This window comes from Zalophus californianus, chromosome 1 (assembly GCF_009762305.2).
Source record: "Zalophus californianus isolate mZalCal1 chromosome 1, mZalCal1.pri.v2, whole genome shotgun sequence".
Taxonomy (NCBI): Eukaryota; Metazoa; Chordata; class Mammalia; order Carnivora; family Otariidae; genus Zalophus; species Zalophus californianus.
Window position 1 is genome coordinate 62,387,491 of NC_045595.1, and position 12,662 is coordinate 62,400,152.

The 12,662-nt window shown below is 44.5% G+C and overlaps 1 pseudogene; it reads right to left on the reverse strand.

Annotated features, from left to right (window-relative positions):
* LOC113916025 lies at positions 1-8,497 on the reverse strand (annotated as a pseudogene).
* Positions 8,498-12,662: the final 4,165 nt, after the last annotated feature.

Sequence of the window (12,662 nt, forward strand, 5' to 3'; positions counted from 1 at the left end):
CTAAGGGAGAACTGATGGCCACCTCCGAGTGGCTGGCCTGGAGGCGTGAGTCTCACAGCCAATCAGAGCCAAATGAGCTCTGAAGCCCGCCTCCAGGGGGCATGTCCTTCGACGGCCTGCCCAGACAGCTAGCTGCAGGAGCGGCATTGGGGTGATGTGTCTGGGGGTGCCGGCCTTGTGGCTAGTGAAGGGCAAGAAAAGGAGGCAAGTCTTAGGGGCTCATCTGGGGTGAGAGCCACGGGAATATCTATAGGTCTCACCCTTGTGCTCTATCAGGGCTCAGCGCCATGAAGAAATAATAGGATGCTGAGAACTACGGAAGAGCCCAGCCTGATTCACACTGTTCCTTTTGCCATAAATGCCCTCTTGCGTTCCTTCGCAGTTTACTTCAGTTCTTCATTCAAAAATTCAATGCCACCTTCTCCTCTAAGTCTCCACCAGCCTGGGAGGATCTGACCTGTAGTCACCCTGTGCTGAGACTGCCCTGCCTTGGGAGTTTGTTGCACAGCCAGGAAGTGGAGGTGAAATGCACAGAAACTACTTACAAGGGCTTTGGAGTCCGGCAGCACTTCATTCACAGCCAGGTTCTACAACCTCCATGCTGCGTGACCTCAGGGAAGAGAATGAACCCCTCTGTGATCAGCTTTCTCATCAGTAGAAGGGAGGAAGATGGAAAAGACTTCAGTAGAGTTGTTGGACAAATTGAACTTTTAAGTAGAGGCAGATAAACCTAGCAAAGGGTCTTATCACTTACCTAACCTGAAGAATGGGAGAAGTTCAGGGTCTGAGGAGTGGCAGGGGGGTTGACGGCACGATCTGTTACCTAAAGGCTTCTTTAGGAATAGGCACTTCCAGATTTGGGGCAGCTCAAGGTGGCATTGGCAGAACTGGACCCAGCAAATCGAAGCCCCGGAAAGTGTCCTGTAGCATGAAGAAAATGGCTTGGGACAGAGTGAGGTCGCCATACCAGGACAAACAGGAAGGAGGGCCCTCCCTCAGGTGGAACTGAACAAGAATACGCCTCAGACTTTATCCCGGACTCAGGACTTGTGAGTGAGAAGGGAGCAACTTCTGCAGCAGTTTCCCCTCTGGATCCAGAGTCTTCTTGTCTCTGAAATGAGAGGACTGGGCTAGACAGGTCACAGGGGGCAACTGGGTTACAGAGGGCAGCTCAACCTTGGAAGCCCAACATTCCCAAACCCTTCCACTGTACATCCTTGACCTCATGACCTTTCATCAGGAACACCTCCACCCCACTCCTATGTCTTCTACCATTTGTCTCAGTGTTTCCTTCCCTTTCAACGTACTAAGTACTAAAATCTCGCTATCCCCTAAGGACGCTGACTTTAATCTTCTCAAGAGCGGCTGTTCTTTCTCAAACACTCATGGTTCTAAACGATTTGGAGGAGAAAATGATGACCTCCTTGCTGCTCATTTCCCCTTCCCAATCATGTCTCTGTCCTCCTCCCTCAAATGCCCATCTCCTCTGAAATGCAAGCCATCAGACTCTGCCACCTCTATATTGCAGTCATATCTACCCACAATCTGCCAATTCCTTCATTCACTGAAGATTCTTCACCAGGCTTACCATCTTGCCCTTTGCCTTTTCCAGCTGGGCAGTGTGAGCCACTGACTTAGGACCCAGAATGTTGCTTCCCCAGTGACAGCAGATCTCACCATATCTATCATTGTAATTGGTCCTCATAGCTTCCACCAGCTTAGCCAAAGCTCCTTTGTCTTCCAAGTTAACCTGTGTGAAGGCAACAGTGGTGCAGGTCTTCCTGTGGACCAGATGCCCCAGCCTGGCCTTCCCCTTGATAATGCAGTAGCGAGCCCCCATCTTACGACACAGAGCAGGCAGGAAGACAACCCCAGCTCAATGCGATCCACATCATGTGCAATCACTACCAGCTGAGCCTTCTTGTTTTCCACTCAGTTGGTAACAGTATTAACCCCAGCTCGAAAGACAGGCGACCTCTTAGTGGGGACATCCCTTTTGATGGCAGCTTTCTTTTCAGCCTGGGCCAACAATCTCTGCTTCTTCTCTTGCTGTCTCTGGTCTGTATTTGGGCCAGCTTAAGCAGTTGAGTGGCTGTTTGCAGGTCCAAGGCCTGGATGAACTGGTTAATCACGGGAGGCACTTTTAGACGTTTATAGAGAATAGCTCTTTACCACTGCAGCCGGATGTAACAGGGCCATTTGACGAAGTGGTTGAGGTCCCTTTTGGGCTGAATGTCCTGTCCAATGCTAAAATTCCTGGTCCTTTTCTCAAACAGGGAATTGACCACCTTCTTGGCCTCCGCTTCTTCACAACAGCAGAGGCCGGGGCCAGCTTCTTCCCCTTCACCTTCTTTCCTTTTGGGATCTTGGATTGCTGGGGGAGAGAGTGGTTTGCCACTCTTGCTGCCCATAACCCACTTTGTTTCTTTGCCTCCCTTCCACCTAGTTACAATGGTGTGGCCCCATCATTCTACCAATTCACTTCAGTCATCATCAACTCCCTTTCCTTTCTGTTCCTAAATCCTCTTACCTTGGAGAACCCCAACCCTAGTTAATTTAACTCTACTTATTTGTCACCCAAATCTGAGCAGCTTCATGTGGTGGGAGAAAAAAAAATAGATGTGTATAGACTCATCTCACATCTAGTTTCTAATCGTGAATCTTATATGGGCCCTTGCCATTATCTAGCAGTCTTACTAGATTTCTCCCATAAGTTTACTCCTCCATTCTCTGAAACACCATTTCCTACCTCCTTTTACATCAGAATTCCAGCATTCCTCCTTTTACAGCTTTGACCATTTTTTGATTCCCTGAAAAATAGAAGAACCACCTCACTTTCCAAATCTTCCAACCTACTTGCACTGCGTCATGTCCTGCAAAAATGCATGGCCCTCCTCTGTTCTTACTAAGGTCAACAACTGCTCAGTCTCTCTTCTCTGCTAAGTCACTCCCATATATAAAAATCAACTTCTCCTTGACCCCATGTTCCACTTCCACTGCAGCCAGTTTCTCTGCTTTCCTTTAGAGCAAAATTCTTCAGAAAAGCTGTCTGTGCATGTGGTCCTCGCCTGCCATTCTCTCTTTATCCAGTTCAGTCTGGTTTTATCTCCACAACTCCATGGATTCTGTTCTTGTGTAAATCACCAACGACCACCATTTTCCCCGATACAAAACCAATTTCCAAATAAGTGAGAACATGGTTAGCAAAATTGGAAAGCACAGGAAATCTTAGCTTATGGGAAGAGTGAAAGAAAAACTTATGGTAAATGTGCCATCAAACATACTAACAAAGTGCAACATCTGCCTAACAAATTGGCAAATATTCTTAAAATATGAAAATTCTCATTGATAAGGGAGATATAAGCGAACAGTCACTCATACACTTGTGAAAGGCCTGGGTCAGCCTATTTATAGGAAAATTTGAGAATATTTATTAAAGGCCAGAAAAGTTTGACCCAAGAATTCTACTTCAAAGTAATTTTTCTTTTGGAATGAATTAGAACTAATCATTAAGATTAATGTAAAGGAGAGACTCCTGGGTGGCTCAGTTGGTTGAGCTTCAGACTTTTGGTTTCAGCTCAGGTCATGATCTCAAGCATGGAGTCTGCTTGAGATTCCCTCCCTCTCCCTCTGTACCTCCCTGCACCCTGCTCTCTCTCTTTCTAAAATAAACACATAAAATCTTTTTTTTCAAAAAAGATTAATGTAAAATCATGGCAGCAGTATTGAAACAGTGAAAAATTGTTAATAATCTAAAGGTCAGGCCAAATAATAAAGAATGAATCAACTGATTATGAACACTCACAAGGTAGAATATTATACAGTCTTTAAGCTCTGGAAGGCTCTTAAATGAGAACATTCTCCCAGGTGTGACAGGGTAATGAGTATATTCTTATGCTATATATACTATATATATAGTATGATTCTAATTTTGTATCATGTTTACGTATATACAAAACTTGGGCTCATTATCATCTATTATACACATTTACCTATTATATGTAGAAACTAAATGATGATAATCTCCTTGTGAATTATAGCTTGTTTTCCTCCTTTAAAACTTCTTTTTAGGGGCGTCTGGGTGGCTCAGTCCATTAGGCGTCTGCCTTTGGCTTAGGTCATGATCCCGGGATCCTGGAATCGAGCCCCATGTCGGGGTCCCTGCTTGGCAGGGAGCCTGTTTCTTCCTCTCCCTCTGCCTCTCCCCTGCTTGTGCTCACTCGCTCTCTCTCAAATAAATAGATAAATAAAATCTTTTAAAAATCATTTAAAACTTCTTTTTAGATGGTCTTAGATACCTGGAAGAGTCAGTGTGATATGAAATGTCACCGGGGAAAGCTCCCTCTGAGCTCCATGTGTCTACTTGTATCTCCTGGGGTATCTCAGTCCTTCCTTTCATTGCCAAGTTATTAGAAATAGGAGGCCATGCTCACTGTACTCACTTGGTCCACCTCCCTTCACTCCCCATGCCGTAGCTGTTTCCTCACTCTTGTCCTAATATTGCTATTAAGGAGAGCCTTGGTCTCCTAATTTTCAAATCAAAGTGCCACCTCTAGGTTCTTCCTTGAACCCATGGCATTTTATACTGTTTTCCATATTTAATTCTCTGAAATCTGTGCTCCTTTGCTTTCCAGGGCACTGACTGCTCCTGGCTTTCTTCCAACACAGTGTTTGCTTCTTCAGTCCATCCCACTTACGTGGGTCCATCCGTGCTTCTTTTTTCTTCTCATGTTGCACACATTACCTGAATTTTTAATTCCAGTGAAAGCTTTACCATGAAACCTGTAAAGTTCATCCTTTATGGCCTCTCATTCACAATTTGCATGGGTTCCTTTGAAGGCCCTGGGGAGGACCCTACTATTAAAGAATATATATATATTTTAAGTAAAAGTATGACTTTCATACAAATATGAAATAAACACGTTAAAGATTTTATTTTAAGCATAGTGAGGGAAACAGGCAGATGTTATATCTAGTTCAAAGGAGAAAACAAAGGATAGACGCATTTATAGATCAGGAATATTGAAATGAATGTACAAATGGAGACAAAGCTCCCTCCACTGGGCAGAATTCATTTGCATTTCAACATATAAAAATTATCTTGTGGGGCACCTGGGTGGCTCAGTCTGTTGGGCATCTGTCTTTGGCTCAGGTCATGATCCCAGGACCCCGGGATTGAGCTCCACGTCAGGCTCCCCGTTCAGTGGGGAGTCTGCTTCTCCTCTCTCTCTGTCCCTTCCCCTGCTCATGCTCTCCTTCTCCCACACTCTCTCTCTCAAATAAATAAAATCTTTAAAAAATAAAAGTAAATTAAAATAAATTAAAATTATCTTGCATTGCTATCAGTTGTCTACAATTTAGAGTTGTTAAATAGCTCCCATACAGTCAGAATCAGCTAATGCAGAAGACTTGTTTTAGGTAATAGTTTTCTATGAAGCACAGATTTTTCTCTACAAGTGAGCAGTGTACACACAATTATGTCTTATATTTAATAAAACAGACAAAAGTAAGATAGCTTGACTGCACTTGGTTAAGGCAGCTCTCTTTCCACTTGGAGTTTGCACAACTCTGTCAGAGGCTCAGGGGTGGCCATTGACATTTTGGGGGACCCAACTAAGGGAATATTCAGCTGGGAATCCAACTTAGATTGGATTTAACAGGATATATTTATGTGGTTCCTCAACACCTCTGAGTATAATTAAGTCATTGCTAACTGTCATGGTACAGGAATGGCTTCCAGCAATAGTCTTACCTACCTAACATGAAGCAAAGGTGCAGGGCCTTTGAGGAAGTGAGGAAACCCAAAATTCAGGCTATTCCATGGCAGCATCTAACAATTTGCCACCGAGTATCACCAACTTAAAGAATATTTAAGATTAATTACTGGATCCTCAGATCTTACCCTTAAATGAAAGAAGCATGATATAGGTTTTCTCATATTTGACAACAATTTGACAAATCTCAAGAATCTGCAGACACATTATAAGGCATAATGAGCTGTGGTGCTGAAAGAAATTTTTCTGAACTATAAGTAATGAAAAAGTTTTGATCAACCATGCTAGAAGGAAGATTGAACTACTTCTCTATTCTCTCTGTAGAAAACACCTTTTTAAAGATTTTTATTTATTTGAGAGAGGGAAGAGTGTACACACAGGAGCGGGGGTGGTAGGCAGGGGCAGAGGGAGAGGAAGAAGGGGACTCCCTGCTGAGCAGGGAGCCCGATGTGGGGCTCGATCCCAGGACCCCGGGATCATGGCCTGAGATGAAGGCAGAGGCTTAACGATTGAGCCACCCAGGCGCTCCTGTAGAAAACACCTTAAACATTGTTATATGAAGAAGTAATCAGAGTATATGCAGCAGAAAATGTGGGGGGTATGTTTTTATAAAAATGCTGTGGACAATACAAATTATGTATTATTTTTGAAGATCTTGTGATGTTTGTGGTATTTTTCAGGTTTTTCAAATTTATAGTTTATTATGATTTCCTGTAACATGCTAAAGAAATATTACTTTTTAACATAATTTTGTATTTGTTGTTCTGTATCTTTTTTCTCTTAAAGAGGGCCCCCAAATGGAATAAACTTCAGACCCACACATCTACATCCAACACTGACTTCCAACTGGAATCATATAGTATATAGCTTTTCAAACTGGCTTCTTTCACTTCATACACATTAAAGGTTTATCCATGTCTTTTTGTGCCTTGATAGCTCATTTATTTTTATTGCTGAGTAATATTCCATTGTCTGGATGTCCCACAGTTTGTTTATCCATTCGCCTGTTGAAGGACATCCTGTTTTGGCAGTTAAGAAAAGGGCTGCTATAAACATTGGCATGCAGGTTTTTGTATGGACATTTGAGTGAGTGCCAAGGAGCACAACTGCAGGATCATAAGTTAGAGTATGGTTAGTTTTGTAAGAAACTACCGAACTGTCTTCCGGGGTGTCTGTACTGGTTTGCATTCCCACTAACAATGAACAAGAGTTCCTGTTGCTCCACATCCTTGCCAGCCTTGGACGTTATCACTGTTTTGGTTTTAGTCATTCTAATAGGTGTATGGTGGTATCTCATTGCTGTTTTAATCTGCATTTCCTTAATGACATATGATGCTGAGCATATCTTTATATGCTTACTTGCCACCTGTATATCTTCTTTGGTGACTGGATGACCACCATGTACGGGCTGTCAACTCCAAGCCTATAGGAGTCTAACTATTGTCACATCTCAAGTGACCAGTGAGTGGGTCCTTGTGAACAATGCTGCAGCCATGAGGGGTCAGGGATGAAATGGGTCTCCAGTCTATCAAACCAACACCATCCTTAAGAGATGCCTCCTGAATGTGAGTAAATTACAAACCTACTACTGGTCAAGTGGTTGTCCCATTGCCAACACCTAGAGTGGGACAATGTCTGTCCCTAAAATAAGAAGGGTGGCTCCCAACCACCAAGGGTCTAAACGCTCAGTAAAGCCCTTTCCATTCGCTATTTTCTTTATATCTCACAGCAGCTACTATAGTTTCCACTTTGCATGTGACGACCCTGAGTTTGAGAGAGGTGAAATAACCCACCCAAGTTCATGGTGATGCCAGGACTTTGTAACCAGGTGCTAGACGGGGACCCCCCTTCCTCTTGTTACCAATGTGGTTCACTGTGCTGCAGAACTAACAACAACACTGGGCTCCCAGCATGTGGCCACTTTCGGGCATGCCCCACACACCGCACTGTTTGAGCCCCGTGGTGGTCCCGGGAGGTAAGGCAGGGCAGGGCTCAGGGCCTTGGTTTGCTCGGAAGTGGCAAACCCAGAAGCCAGGGGGACCCAGGAGAGGAGATGGTTTTCAGGGATGTCAGGGAGGCGCAGCGTCCTGGCACACAGTAGATGAGAAATGGGAGCCCGGAGGAGAGACAGCTTCACTTGGTGAGGAGGTGGCAGGGTCTGAATTAGGGCCTCTGAGAGCTGGGATTTCTGGGCCTCAGCCCACAGAGTTCTTTCCTGAAGCCTAGATGGCAAGATCTGGGAGAAAAGAGGAGAAAAGCTCTCCCTGGATTCACCAACGCCAAAATAGAGAAAGGTCTTGAGCACAGGTTGAATCAGACCTCCCTGGGTTTTGGGCTCCTTTCTGGCCTCAGGCAAGTTGCTGATTCTAAGTGAGATGCAGAACCTCCCAATTCCTCTCCAGCTCCAGTTCCACCAACAAGCCTTCCAGATCCCCACTGGCATATTTTCCTTTCTGGATTTCTTAGCTCGAGCTATTGCCACCTATCCCTGTCTCCCTCTGGACATGTCTCTTGCTTCTCACCCTCACCCTGGCTTCCTGCACCTGCCATGGAACCAGTCTCCCAACCTTTGGCCATCCCTGCTCCCTTATCACCCACCCACCCACCAGGAGGTCCCTGTGGGCAGGATGAATGGGCTCTGAGGGAGGGGAGGGGCCTTGGAGTTCAGCCCAGTGGCTTGGCTTTGGTGGGTGGGTGATGAGGGAGCATGTCCCCACGTCCATGTTGCTCATTGCAGTATACCTTGCACCTTGAACAGTGCCTGGCTCATAGAGGCATTCGAGAAAGATTTGTTCTAGGGCACAGAATGCATAGAGTGAACTGATGGCAGATGAAAGCAAAACCGTCATTAGTTGAAATTTATCTTGCTTATAAAATTCTAAATACCTTACATAGATTTATTTGTTCATTTTCAACTATGTATTGTTTGTTTCATGCTGGACACTTCAGGCACTGGGAATGGGACAGTGAATGAGCCCAAAAGGGGAGGAGATTAAAAAACAACAACTAAATAAACAAGATAAGTTAAGCTAGTGATAAATGCTAATAAAAAATAAGAAAACAAAGAAAAATTCAACAAATATTTGGATATTTGACCACTGAATAAACTAACGAATAACTAAAATGGCATTGCCAAAGACTCGAGTCTGAGAGGGTAACGATGGAAGCATCCCTGGCGGGCATGAGGAGGCTGCTAAGGGAGGCCACCCAGCAGGGAAAAAAGACAAGATGGGTTCAGTTTTACAGCATGTTAAGTTTGGTGGTGGCAGGGATTCCTGGAGCACTGATAAATAGGAAAATGAACTTCTAGGTCCATGGTCATATATACAGACACATGTATATCCGGCATGATCAAGAATAAAAATACTTAAAGCCAGAGAGAAAAGAACCCAAACAAGTAGGGAGTGGCTCTTCACAACCAGAGGGTGCTACGTGGCCTGTGTGCCAACCAGGCAAACCGCCCCACCTACCAAAGGCACACACCGGGCCATTCCTCTGTCTCTCCCGCACTCTCTCCTCTTCTGAGGTTGGCTTCTGCCCGCTGTTAGCCGGCCTTGCTTTAGGAAAAATGTCCTGGAGGGAGATCTTTTCAGGGGAGTTGACGTTGTTGTTTCGTGGAAGGTGTAGCAATAGCAAACAGTGCTGGAATCCCGACGCGGCCTGTTTCTCCGGGATTCTGCTGGACCTGGCTGAGAACCTTGACGTGCTGGCACCTGCCCAGCCCTCCTCGCACGAGGGGCGTGGGACAGTGTGTTCTGGGTGGATCCCGCACCCTTTCGCTCCTCATTCCCACGACAAACCTGAACACGGTGGGCACATTCCTAAACTGAGTTCCCAAACTTGCTGAGCAGATCTCAGTCCAGACCAGAGGCCCCCTCCTACCCCATTCTTACCAAGCACTCGTCCCTGGGCCAGCCCCTTACAGATAACCAGTGACTCATCTGGCAGAAGGTGGTCCGTGCTGCTGTGAAATCCCAGGCAGTATGGTCTCTCCCTGCCCAGAACACAGTGCGAGAAATAAAAAATTTCAGGCTCAGTGACAGCACAGCCCAGAGAAAATACTCTGTCTCTAGCCACCTGTAGCAAGGATATCACATATTACTAAATAGAACTCTGGATGTTATCTATGGTAGCCATTTTAAAACATGTTGGGAATGTGGACTGTAAAAGTTGCCAAGATAAGCCTCGGTCACTAAAATCAAAGTTGACGTCTTTTGAGTGAAACACCAGGAAGTTACCCCACCCAAGAAAACAAAGTTGTTGTCAGGCCACCTGTCCTAGCAGGACCCAAAAGGGCTTGGTTGAGCAGAAAGTGCATTCGCATCACAGAACCCACCAGGCATAAATGTGTGACTACCCAGCCAAAACTATGCGTCTGGATGACTTTGGACTGAAGAGCTCACGTTCACATTTCTCAATGTTGCTGGAAGTATTTGTCCTTAAACCCAGCTCCAAACTGCATACATCATCCTCTTAAAGGGCTACCTTCTCATTGTCCTTAAACCCAGCTCCAAACTGCATACATCATCTTCTTAAAGGGCTACCTTCTCAATCTGCTCATTCCTTCCAGAAGTACCTTCATTCTAGTACTAGGCTGGGCACAGAGGATCAAGAGTAAATGTAAGTCATAACCCTGCCTTAAAAAAATAAATCACAGTCTTGTGAGGGGGAAAAAAGATCAGCACTGGAAATGGTGAGTTAATTGGGAAGACTATAACTGGTTTTAAACTGTCCGAGACAATGCCTAAATGAAACTACCACTTCCTGAATATGAAGAATTAGAGAGAATGAGCCAACATACCCACATCCTCTGCAGGTGGGAACATGGCCCCCACTCCACTGAAGAATGCTACAGGTCAGGCATGAAGTTAGTCCCCAGATGGACTTGACTTATGTCCCTGAACATAGCACACCTCCACACCGTCTACTATTCATTCCTCACTCTGAATGCATACAGTGTTTGTGCGGAGGAGAGGGCACTATGAAAGAATATAGGAAGTCCATCCCTATCAAAAATGCCAACAGCATTTTTTATAGAACTAGAACAAACAATTCCAAAATTTGTATGGAACTACAAAGGATGCCAAATAGCCAAAACAATCTTGAAAAAGAAAACAGGGGCCCCTGGGTGGCTCAGTTAAGCATCTGCCTTTGGCTCAGGTCATGATCCCAGGGTCCTGGGATCGAGCCCCGCATCGGGCTCCCTGCTCAGTGGGGAGTCTGCTTCTCCTTCTTCCTCTCCCCCTTCCCCCCTGGCTTGTGCTTGCTCTCTCTCTCTCACTCATTCTCTCTCTTTCTCAAATAAATAAAAAAACAAAAACAAAACTGGAGATTTCACAATTCCAGATTTCAAGTTATACTACAAAGCTGCAGGGGCGCCTGGGTGGCTCAGTCATTAAGCATCTGCCTTCAGCTCAGGTCATGATCCCAGGGTCACGGGATCGAGCCCTGCGTCAGGCTCCCTGCTCCGCAGGAAGCCCGCTGCTCCCCCTGCTTGTGCTCTCTCTCTCTCTGTCAAATAAATAAAAATCTTAAAAAAAAACATTCAAAGCTGTAGGAATCAGAAAAGTATGGTACTGGCACAAAAACAGACACATAGATCAATAGAACAGAATAGAGAGCCCAGAAATAAACAAACAATTATATGGTCTAATTTTTGACAAAGGAGGCAAGAATATGCAATGGGAAAAGGACAGTCTCTTCAACAAATGGTGTTGGGAAAACTGGACAGCTACATGCAAAAGAATGAAACTGGACCACTTTCTTACAACATCTACAAAAATAAACTCAAAATGGATTAAAGATAGGAGCATCTGGGTGGCTCAGTCAGTTAAGCGTCTGACTCTTGATTTCAGCTCAGGTCATATCAGGTTGTGAGATCAAGCCCCGTGTTGGGCTCCATGCTGAGTGGAGATTCTCTCTCTCCTTCTCCCTCTCTCCCTCTCTTTAAAAAAAAAAAAAAGATTAAGGACCTAAATCTCAAACCATAAAAATCCTAGGAGAGAGCACAGGGAGTAATTTCTCTGATATCAGCCACAACAACATCTTTCTAGATATGTCTCCTGAAGCAAGGGAAACAAAAGCAAAAATAAAAATAAACTATTGGGACTACATCAAAATAAAAAGTTTCTGCACAGCAAAGGAAACAATCAATAAAACCTAGTAAATGGGAGAAGATATTTGCAAATGACACATCTGATTAAGAGTTAGTATCCAGGGGAGCCTGGGTGGCTCAGTTGTTAAGCATCTGCCTTCAGCTCAGGTCATGACCCCAGGGTCCTGGGATCGAGCCCCACATCAGGCTCCCTACTCGGTGGGAAGCCTGCTTCTCCCTCTCCCACTCCCCCTGCTTGTGTTCCTGCTCTCACTCTCTCTCTGTCGAATAAATAAATAAATAAAATCTTAAAAAAAAAAAGAACCACTTAAAAAAAAAGTTAGTATCCAAAATATATAAAAAACTTACAAAACATAAAAAAAAATAATCCAGTTAAAAACTGGAGAAGACATGATCAGACATTTCTCCAAAGAAGACATGCAGATGGCCAACAGACACATGAAAACACGCTCACTATCACTCATAAACAGGAAATGCAAATCAAAAACCACCATGAGGGGACACGTGGCTGGCTCAATGGAGCATGTGACTCTTGATTTCCGGGTTGTGGGTTTGAACCCCATGTTGGGTATAAAGATTACTTAAAAAAAATAAAATCTTAAAAAAACAAACAACGACATCTGTCAGAATGGCTAAAATCAACAACACAAGAAACAACAAGTGTTGGCAAGGATGTGGAGAAAGGGGGACCCTCTTGCACTGTTGGTGGGAATGCAAACTGGTGTGCAGCCACTCTAGTAAACAATACGGAGGTTCCTCAAACAATTAAAAAT